Source organism: Lemur catta, chromosome 9 (assembly GCF_020740605.2).
Source record: "Lemur catta isolate mLemCat1 chromosome 9, mLemCat1.pri, whole genome shotgun sequence".
NCBI lineage: Eukaryota > Metazoa > Chordata > Mammalia > Primates > Lemuridae > Lemur > Lemur catta.
The window spans coordinates 72147866-72159867 of record NC_059136.1 but is presented as its reverse complement, the minus strand read 5'-3'; positions in this window follow the sequence as shown (position 1 = coordinate 72159867).

Sequence of the window (12002 nt, the reverse complement as noted above, 5' to 3'; positions counted from 1 at the left end):
AAGTTGTCCAGTCATTCCTATCACCCCAGCTGAAACCAAGCTAGTGATAATACACATTAATAAGGCCATCCTGAAACTGCCAGTTCCTACACAAAAGGTGACTATAGAGTGAACCCACCCAAAATAGCTGAGGAGAAGAACCACCCAATCAAATCCACCTTATATTGTCAATTAACAGAATCACAGACTACTAATAATGAGTCTATGACTAAATTGCTATTGTTTTTAGGCACAAAGTTAAGGCTATTTGTTATGTAGCAATAGCTAATTGATAAAGCAGTCAAGGTACTCAGAACAATGTCTGACACATAGTAAGAATGCAAGTATTCTAGCTAATATTTTCAGAAATTAAAATTTGTGTTTTAGTTGTTTGAATAAGAGATGCAAACTTTTTAACTTGATGTTTACTAAAAAGTTAAGACACAAAAATTGAGGTTCATTAGAAATGTATTTCATTAGAAATCTCTTTATCATTTTATACATTAAAGAACAAATTAGTTGTTTGCATTCAAAAACTACATTATTATTCAAAGACCAATTTTTTATTTTTAAATTTTTAATTTCAAATGTTGCATCTATTTAATCAAAGATAATTTTCATATCTAGATTAACACTCTTACTTCTCTGGGTAAATCTTCAGTGTTCTTGCATCTCAGAAAGTACTTTGACAGAACACCCTGACTATCCCATCTGATAAATAATTCGTATTTACTCCTTCATATCAACTAAGAACTTTTAGTTTTCAATTGTTTCATGGGTAAACAGATATCCCAGAAGGCCAACCATCAAAGGAAGATAATAATCCTGGAATAAAAATCCACTCTTCAAAGTCCACCTAGTAGAAAACTTCAAATAATTCCAAAGCCTCTTCAGAAATCTGAAAGTAAAATTAATCCTTAAGTTAAAAAATCTAACATTTAAGTTAAAAATAAAAAACAAAATCCATGTTTTATATATAACTTTCATGTCATTTGCTCATTGCCCTCAGGTAACTTGGTTTATTGATTATAAAATTAAAATGCAATTTTAATAACCTTTTCAACACTCAGTTAACTCCTACCATCCTGTATAAGTCATTTGAATATTTACTGTTCACTCTAAATGTTTTTGACATCCTTGAGTACTTACTTAAAGGTGAGAATTAAATATGTATATATATTTCCATTTCTGTAGAATTAATATATAGAGATGTGCATATATATTTTTTATTCTCTATATAAAATATCTATAAAATATGGGAGTAATAATAGAGAAAAAAAGATGTCAAAAAAAACCCCTTAGAACTTACTGTTAGCAAAGGACCCTTAACATCCTGTTTTCTTCCTTCTTGACTTTCCTATTTATAAAAATAAGATAAACAGGACATAGTGGTAGTTGTCGTGAATGACTACAAAAAATAGAATGACTTTTATCAATTATAATTAAATGAATGCAGATATATAATTATAGAAGATCAAGCAGGATTTACTGATTATCCATAGCTGTAGAGTTCAGGCTTTCTCTACAGAGTAATGTGGATATAAAAAGTTGTATACTTTGAAATTTGGAAAGTTATATAAGAACAAATGTTAACAGGATTTTACCCTATTTACGAGCTAACAATTTAGCCTGTTTTAGTTTCATAGATACTAGTTTCATAGATGCTGGAAAACAAGACTTTTTGACACAAGATTTACTGTACACATAAATAGCAGAATAGCAGTCACTGGTGTATCAGCATTTTTGTGCAGGCTTTCTGAGCCCCAATCCTCATAAGATAATGCAAGGAGGGCGAAATAATATCTACACAGTAGTGGGTTGTGTGTTTCTTGAGCATTGGAAACCCAAATCTTTTTTAATGGGTGGTAACTTGCCTGCCTGTATTGATTTTCTATTCCTGAATAACAAATTACCACAAATTTATCAGCTTAAAACAACACAAATTATAATTTCATAGTTTTTGCAAATCAGAAGTTTTGGCACAGGTTAGCTGAATTCTTTGCCCTGAGTCTTAACCAGGCTGAAATTAAGGTGCCACTGGAGCTATGGTTACCATTCGGGATTGAGAGGCCTGTTCCAAGCTTATGGGCTAGTGAAAGAATTCATTTCCTTGCAATTGTAGGGCTGCAGTCTCCATTTTCCTATTAGTGGTTGCTGAGGATACCACTCAGGTCCTAGAAACCATCCATAAGTGCTTACAATGTGGTACATAGGCGCTTGGTAAAATGAATGTTTAGTTTCTTTTAGGTCACTTAGCATGAGTTTCTCTGACTTTCTTTTTTGTGATATCTATTTTTAAAAGACTTATCTGATTAAGTCAGGACTGCTCAGGATAAACTCCCTTTTGTGCTATCATTTAACATAATTATAGGAGTGACATTTCATCTTATACATGGGATCTTCCCACATTCAAAGGGGAGATGATCGTAAAAGGGGATATATTATTGGAGATCGTCTTAAAATTCTGCCTACCACATCGGTATTTTCTCAGGAGGGAGACACTGTATCTTCTAATGTGGTAATCAAACATGTGCTTTGTTTATTAGGGAAAATATACCTTCCAATATGGCATTTGTCTACCTCATTCAAAAATGAGAAATAGTAATGACATTGGGAAAGAAATCTACAGGTGCTGTGAGGTGTTTGCATGGGGGAGGTGTAGGTTCTGGGGCCATCCCCTGCTGACTTTGATAGACTTATGAGAAAAGTCTAGAGAAATATGAATCAAATTATGATTAGAGTCATCTGGCAAGGGATGGTTGATCAAGAATCCAGTTAAGTCTAAAGCAATTGAAATTATTTTGGAAAGATGCAAATCAGGTGATTTTCCTCCCTGCAGTGAGTCCAGTATCTGAGGTGTTCCCTTCCCAAATTTTAATATTGTTGTTCTTGTACTGTAAAAAGAAAAAAAAGAAGAAAACAATAGTGTATGCCATTCTAGTAGCAAAAAATTAACCTCTTTATTCAATAACCCCCTATCACACCCAAACACTGTGCCCAGTAATATCATGTAAAGACAAACAAGGGAAATTTTTAAAACTTATGAAAACCCATACAGGCAAATGTATTGAGGCATCATGGACATTGTACTCAAATATGAAATTATTAATCTTATGATCTAGGGCCATGACAGTCCAACAAGGGAATCCAGGTGGTAAGCCAGAATTGTTATAACTCTCTAGGCACCCGTTTTGTCAGGCTGCCACCCAGAAGATATTTCAACAAGGCCAACCTGAAATTGTCATTAGAGATAAGAAAGACATATGATGCCCCAAAATGATGACAGCAGAATCTCAAATTTGTAAAATAAGTCGTTATGAACACCTGGCATTTTTTGTTCTGATTTATTATTCATAAAACAGCCAAGAGAAGATAGTCTCTGTCTGAGAACATCCAAATTCAGTAACCAGCCTGCCTTACTAAAGGACAGAACCAGGAGGAAATAGGGAGGTAGATTCAGATCTCTATTTGGTTCAATTATTGAAGAAGCCATTCCAATACTCCACAAGACTAGATGACTATGGATCGTAGGGAACATGGGACACCTTGACTATCAGCCCATTATATCTGATTTTTGCAGTAAAATGTCAGACTGCAAATTGTCTATAAAGAAAAAAATATGACAAAGATTAATTTTAAGACTGCAATGTTGTAGCCAGAATCAACTAAGATGCTTAATTTTCATGAATGCTGGTAGAAGACATGAGATTCTTCAGTCAGAGATGAAGGACAGTTTATTACTCAGAGAAATAGCAGTAATCAGAGTATCAATATTTTTTTTTTCTGGTTTTCAGACCCCAATGGCCACAGAGTGATGTAAAAGTCAGTTGACACATGCATGCACTGTGAGTTGTGTCACAAGGAAATAAATCTGATCTTGGAGAACTCAAATATTTTATAATGGACATTAAAAATGCCTTTGCTTTTAGGGATGTGTTAGCTTTATGATTCTGGATAGTAGTTTCTACATTTGTTGTAGAGGGAGACAACAATTCCTACAAGACAGCAAGGAGATTTGTCTTTTACTTTGAATGAAACACTATTTCTATAAGTCAAGACTGTTCATTAAATAGATATCCTTGAAAAGGTAGTCTAGAACAAAAGGGAGCACATGTCTTCCCCACAAGACCTACAAGGAGTAAACAAAAACAAAAACAAAAACAAAAAAGCACTCTGGGAGGCCTAGGCAGGTGGATCATTTGAGCTAAGGAATTCGAGACTAGCCTGAGTGAGAGCAAGACCCTGTCTCTACTAAAAAAATAGAAAGAAATTAGCTGGACAACTAAAAATATATAGAAAAAAAATTAGCCGGGCATGGTGGCGCATGCCTGTAGTCCCAGCTATTCTGGAGGCTGAGGCAGAAAGATTGCTTGAGCCCAGGAGTTTGAAGTTGCTCTGAGCTAGGCATCATGATGTCACAGCACTCTAGCCCGGGCAACAGAGTGAGACTCTGTCTCAAAAAAAAAAAACAAAAAAACAAAAATGAAAACAAAAACAAAAGCAAAAACCAAACATGGCAGAGTGATGGAGAATTGTTTTCCAACATTATTCTGAAATAATAGGAATCCAAGGAATCAGGTTCAACTTTTGAGCCGTTAGTCAATATTTGGCTAGGTAAAAACCTTTACATGCTTTCCATTTAGAAATTTCACCATCTTCAATCTTGTACCATTTGAAATTCAAATTATTATTTTTATTAAGTTGCAATTTTTTAGAATCTGTCCTCATTCATCATAAGAACATCTGTGAATTGAAGAACCATTTGTTTAGTATCTTCACAAGTGGCTATGCAAATGGACTGTCTGGGTCATGGCACATCCATAAAACTGTGGCACAGGCTGATGAAATTTTTTGCATTGGTACCAATTATGTGGCCTGATTAGTTGAGGTTGTAAAATCCATTTTTTAATGTATGTTTTAGAGATCTTAGTTTTCCCAGAATATTTTTACCTTCTTTTCCTCAAAATGAAGAATTCCATAGGCAAAAATGATTGAATTTGATATATTCTTCGAATTTATGATTCAATGGAAGATCTCTAGATCTGGGAACACTATATTCTAATTCTAACCAACTAGTTTATAAACCATCATAGTAGTCAGTAAAAAGAAGTATATTCTTGTAACATATGGTTGTTTATCTATGTTTTTATTATATTGGCCCCAAACTTCATTAATGGCTAAGTTACCATTCACAAGATAGGTATGACCTGTAAAATATGCCTTTCCCACAGAATGATATATTTCAAGGAATTTTTAAACATGAATAATTTCAGCAATTATATAAAGCCATAAAAGAAGCATGGAAATAATTTTCACCCATTTGCACACCACTTCTGATGAGGAAATTTGTTTATTTAATGGGGTTTTATGCTTATTTAACCAAATAAGCATAAAACCACACATTGTGTACAGACAGATCTTGGTATAAATGAAATTCTTTGGTCATTTGAGATCTAAATAATGTAAGGGACCTCTGGATGAGAAAAGAAAGGGAAAGAATTGACAACGTATTGTGTCATGTTAGCCTACAGTCTCTTTGGGGGTTCTGTAACTAATCTTTGTAGAGGTATATTTTAGTGAGTTTCTTCTGAAGTAGAGGGAAGCATTCAGCATTTCAGGAAACAAAGAGAGATTAAAGAAACGCAGAAGATGACAACTCAAAGTGAAGAGAAACAAAAATCACTATGGCAGCTCTTTCATTAGTTAACACATTTTTGGACTGTTTTAAGTCAGGAGGTCTTCTGGCACTTAATGCAAATCAGTAGCAGTGTGAGAATCTGAAGTTTCAAAAATTAAACCTACAATTATTATTATTTCAAGTGGGGTGATTTTCAAAAGTATAAAGAGGCATCCTAAAAATGCAACATGATAATCCAGAGTCGTTTAATGAATTATATGTGATCTGACTATTGATTTCTGATTAGCAATTAGGACTCAGTAGTATAAAAATATTTAAAATGCAGAATATTAAGACTATTCAGAATTAATGATGGATAATTATGAACACATTTATACATGCAAAATGTAATATTCTATAATAAAGTGATAAAATTGAATTTTTTAAGTTAAAAGGCAATAAAGAATGGCAGTAAATAATTCATTTATGAAAGGAAAAGGAAGAATGAACTGACCATGGCATTGATGGAAACAGAAAAGAATTTAAATATAAGAACCAAAACCAGAGAAACAATTTGCTAATCTCTGATACTGAAGATGATGTATGGAACACACAAGAAACAAAAGCAAAGGGCAAGTTAGTTCCTCATGAAACACTAATATTAATTCCCTTCCTCCCATTTACATTCCACTTGCCAATAATTTCTAGGAGAAGGAAAAAGATTCTGTAGATATAGAAGACTCCTTTTAACGTATTTACCACTTCTATTCTGAATAATGTATGAAATGACATATCCTCTTTAATAGAGTATATCCTGATATGACAATCTGCATTTGAGGTACAATATGAGATATGTTTGGGAAGATCATTAGTTATAAAGAATGAACCTAGCATAGGAGTCAGGTTCATAGTCTGTCCATATCGGTCACTAACTCTGTGAGACTTTATAATATTTCTAAAGTGGAAGACAATCTATAATTGTTCAACAATAAATGGTGTAACTAACTTATTGTATATTTATAAAGTAGAATAACATACAGCGTTGAAAATTTGAGTCCTTGGTGTGAATTCTCTTTGAAGGCCCCTTTATAAGGGCATTGACCCTTTCAAGAGACCAAAGCCCTCAAAACTTAATCACTTCCCAAAAAGGCTCCTCCTCTAAATATCACCAAAAATGGGAATTAAGTTTTAACATGAATTTTGGAGTGTATACATTCAAACATTAGCACTGTGCAAGTCCTTCAATTTTTTTTTCTTCAAGATTGTCTTGGTTAATTTGGGCTGTCAGATTTCCATATAAATTTTAGGATTATCATGGCAATTTTCATAAAACATCATCATGCTGTGTTTTTCTTTTTTTCTTTTTTTTCCCAGCATATTATGGGGGCACAAATGTTTAGGTTACAAATATTGCCCTTGCCCCACCTGAGTCAGAGCTTCAAGCATATTCATCTCCCAGACTATTCATACCACACCCTTAGGTGTGTGTACACCCATCCCTTCCTTTCTCCTCCCACCTGCCCGACCACCGATGAATGTTATTACTACACATGCAATTAAGTGTTGATCAGTTAATGCCAATTTGATGGTAAGTACACGTGGTGCTTGTTTTTCCATTCCTGGGATACTTCACTTAGTGGAATGGGTTCCCGCTCTATCCAGGGTAATATAAGAGGTGCTATATCAACATTGCTTTTTTGTGGCTGAATAGAACTCCATGGTATACATACACCATATTTTATTAATCCACTCATGTATTAATGGGCACCTGGGTTGTTTCCACATCTTTGCAATTGTGAATTGTGCTGCTATAAACATTCGAGTGCAGATATCTTTTTTATAGAATGTCTTTTGTTTTTTTGGGTAGATGCAATCCAGTAATGGGATTGCTGGATCAAATGGTAGTTCTATTTGTATCTCTTTGAGGTACTTCCATATTGCTTTCCACAGACGTTGTACTAGTTTGTAGTCCCACCAGCAGTGTATGAATGTTCCTATCTCTCTGCATCCTTGTCAACATTTATTGTTTTGGGACTTTTTGATAAAGGCCATTCTCACTGGAGATAAGAGATACCTTATTGTAGTTTTGATTTGCATTTCCCTCATGATTAGAGATGTTGAACATTTTTCATATGCTTGTTAGCCATTAGTCTATCTTCTTTTGAAAAGTTTCTCTTCATGTCTCTTGCCCACTTTTTGATAGGTTTGTTTGATTTTTTCTTGCTGATTTTCCTGAGTTCTATATAGATTCTATTTATCAGCCCTTAATCAGATGTGTAACATGTAAATATTTTCTCCCATTCTGTAGGTTGTCTGTTTGCCCTCATGATAGTTTCCTTGCCTGTGCAGAAGCTTTTTAATTTGATCAGGTCCCATTTATTTATTTTTGTTGTTGCTGTGATTGCCTATGGGATCTTCTTCATAAATTCTTTCCCTAGGCCAATGTCTATAAGAGTTTTTCCCACATTTTCTTCTAGAATTCTTATAGTTTCATGCCTTAGATTTAAGTCTGTTATCCACAGTGAGTTGATTTTTGTGAGAGGTGAAAGGTGTGGATCCTGTTTCAGTCTTCTACATGTGGCTATCCAGTTTTCCCAGCACGATTTATTGAATAAGGATTCTCTCCCCCAGGGTATGTTTTTGTCTGCTTTGTCAAAGATTAGATGGGTATATGAGGATGGTTTTATATTTGGATTCTCAGTTCTATTCCATAGGTCTATGTCTCTTCCTGTGCCAGTACCATGCTCTTTCTGTTACTATAGGCTTGTAGTATAGTGTGAATTCTAGTAAATTGATGCTTCCCAATTTGTTCTTTTTGCTTAAGATTGCTTTTGCTATATGGGGTCTTCTCTGGTTCCATATGAAGCATAGAATTATTTTTTCTATATCTGCGAAAAATTATGTTGGTATTTTAATAGGGATTACATTGAATCTGTAGATCACTTTGGATAGTATAGACATTTTAACAATGTTGATTCTGCTGACCCATGAGCATGGTGTGGTTTTCCACCTGTATATATTCTCTACTCTCTCCTTCCTCAGTGTTTCATAGTTCTCCCTGTAGAGATCTTTTACATCTCTTGTTAAATGTATTCCTAGGTATTTTACTTTTTGTTGCTATTGTGAAGGGTATTGAGTCTTTGATTTGGTTCTCAGTTTGACTGTTGTTGGCATATAGGAACACTACTGATTTCTGTACATTGATTTTGTAACCTGAGACTTTGCTGAATTTGTTTATCAATTCCAGTAATCTCATGGCAGAATCTTTGGGGTTTTCTAGATATAAGATCATATTGTCAGCAAAGAGCGATAGTTTGATCTCTTCTGCTCCCATTTGGATGCCCTTGATTTCCTTCTCTTGTCTGATTGCTCTGGCTGGGACTTCCAGAACTATGTTGAATAGAAGCAGTGATAGAGGGTAACCTTGTCTGGTTCCAGTTCTAAGTGGGAATGTTTTCAATTTTAACTCATTCAGTATGATGTTGGCTGTGGGTTTGTCATATATGGCTTGTATCATTTTCAGGTAAGTCCCATGTATGCCTATTTTGTTAAGCATTTTTATCATAAAAAGGTGTTGAATTTTGTCAAATGCTTTTTCTGCATCTATTGAGAGGATCATAGGGTCTTTGTTTTTACTTCTACTTATATGGTCAATTACATTTAAAGATTTGTGTATTTGAATCAACCCTGTATCTCTGGGATGAAGCCCACTTGGTTGTGATGGATGTTTTTTTTTTGTTTGTTTGTTTTTTTGATAAGCACCTGAATTCAGTTTGCTAGGATTTTGTTGAGAATTTTTGCATCTATATGCATAAAGGATATTAGTCTGTAGTTTTCTTTTTTTGTTGAGTCCTTTCTTGTTTTATTAGAGGTTTTTAAAAATCTCCCAGTATAATTGTATATTTGTCTTCTCCTTATCGTTCTCTCAATTTTGCTTGATATATTTTGGGTCCATATCATTAGGAACATGCAAAACTCCTTGTTTGATTTATTTTTTTAATATTTATATAAATCATTTCTCTGGCTTAAATTCCAGTGTCTGATTATATCAGTGTAGCTGTATCAATATTTGTTTATTTGCTTTAAGATTTTTGTCTCTATTCTAGGACTTTTAAATTTTTCCTAGGTTTAGGGTCCCCATCATTTTGCTTTCAACCTTTTTGAGTAATTATCTATAAAATTTCTCTCTTATAGATAGCTTGCAATTAAAAGTAAAATTCTTTTAGACATCATTGCATTTTAATTGAGTGATTTCTTTAATTTTTATGAAATAATTATTAAATACTTTAAGTATACAAGTTCATTGTTTTATCCTTCTTCTACCTGTTTTATGTTTGTTTTTCCTTTTATTCTTGTTTACTTTTTAATGAAAATTATATTTTTGCTATTTCATTTTAGCCTTATGCACTGTTAGTTAAAACATATTGATATCCTTTTAGTAGAAACACTGAAAAACAGCATGTATCTTTGGCTTTTAAAATTTTAATACAGACTGATAGTTTTAACACTTCCCAGATACATAAAAGACCTTAGGAACACCTAGAATGCATATACCTTTTTTCACATTTTTTGCCATTGTTTCATATATTTTAAAGTCAATATATAGTTGTTCCTCAGTATCCAGAGGGAAATGGTTCCATGATATCTCCTCACAGATACCAAAATCTATGGATCCTGAAGTCCCTTATATAAAATGGCCTAGTATTTCATATAACCTAAGCACATATACCTTATAATACCTAATACAATGTAAATCCTTTATAAATAGTTATACTGTGCTGTTATTTTTTAATTTTTTAAATATTTTATTGGTATAGTGTTATTTTTTGTTGGTGGTGGAGTATTTTTTTTAATATTTTAAATTTGAGGTGCCTTGAATCTGTACTTGCAGAACCCATGGAAATAGACCACCAACAGTATATTTGAATTACAAAACACATTATTATTTGTGTTTGCAGCAGTCAATGTTCATTTATATTTATCTACATATTTACCCTTTTTATTCCTCCTTAGATCAGTTGCCTTGTTTTATGGAAAAAAAGTTCTTTCTCATATCCCACTATTGTTTTTCATGATAATCTCTACTTCCCTTTAATTTTCAAAAGTTATTCAACATTTTCATTATAACCACAATGTCATTGCCCTACCTAGTAGACATTTAACAATAACAGCTATTTTCATCAAATATCTACCCATCGTTCATTTAATTGTCTCATAAATGTTAACAAATACCTATTTTACCAATTGTTTGACTAAGAATACCAATACACTTCCATTGGTTAACTGCATTTAACATTTGTTCCAATCTATGTTTATACTCTCCATCTTTTTTGTTTTTCCATGCAATTTATTTTTTGAAAAAACCATTCTATTTTTTCAGTACAGTTTTATATATTCTGTATTTTGCTGACTGCATTCCATAGTAACATTTAAATGTATTCCTCCTCCTTTTTATGTCTTGAAAATTATCACATGCATTATGATTAATCACATGCAGATTTATTATCTTTTATTTTTGCAGAACTACCATCAGCAGTGTAGGATTCTTCAATTAGAGGCACATAATCTCTCTTTTGTGATTTTAGCATCGACTGATGTGTAATGCTTATTAATTCATTTGAGGTTGAAAAGTAAAGATGTTGTAATTCTATCATTTTTTATTCATTTGTCAGCTGGAATACTTTGTTACTCATCAACTAGTCATCAACTATTTCTTGAATAGAAAAGGCTCTGTAAAAAATTGATTTCCTACTTGTTCTTTTTGTTGGCAGAATTCAGTTTCTTGCAATTAAAGGACCAAGGTCTCCATTTTCTGGCTGTCTGCAAGTCTTTCCCAATTTTGAGAGGCAGTGTGGCTTATGGTCTTCTTCTTCCACCCTCAAAGCCAGCAACAACAGGTTGAGTACTTCTCAGGCCACTGAGAAAGTTTTCTGCTTCTCAAGACTCATGTGATTAGATTGGATCCATTCAAATATTACAGGGTAATCTTTCCATCTATAGGTCCATGCCCTTAATCACAACTGCAAAGTTTCATTTGTCATGTAAGTACATACTCACAGATTCTAGGGATTATGGCATGGGCATTTTTGTAGTACAAATTAGAAACAAACGTTCCTCTAAATTGTGCTTCTGGGCATGAATAGCCAAAGCTGAATTTACCATACAAATGTAATCAATAAAAAAAACAGACAAAATACATAAAACAATAGCTTTCAACCATTAATCAAAAGACAGTATAGGGCTATGATCCTCCTTGGCAATAGGTAAATAAACAAGATGAGCACAATATATGCTACCTAAAGGAACTATTCATACTCTAGTACAGAGGGAGATTTCTCACTGAGGACATAACATACAGAAAAGAGTTTGATGAGACCAAGGGAATTAGAATTTTCAAGGAGAGTAT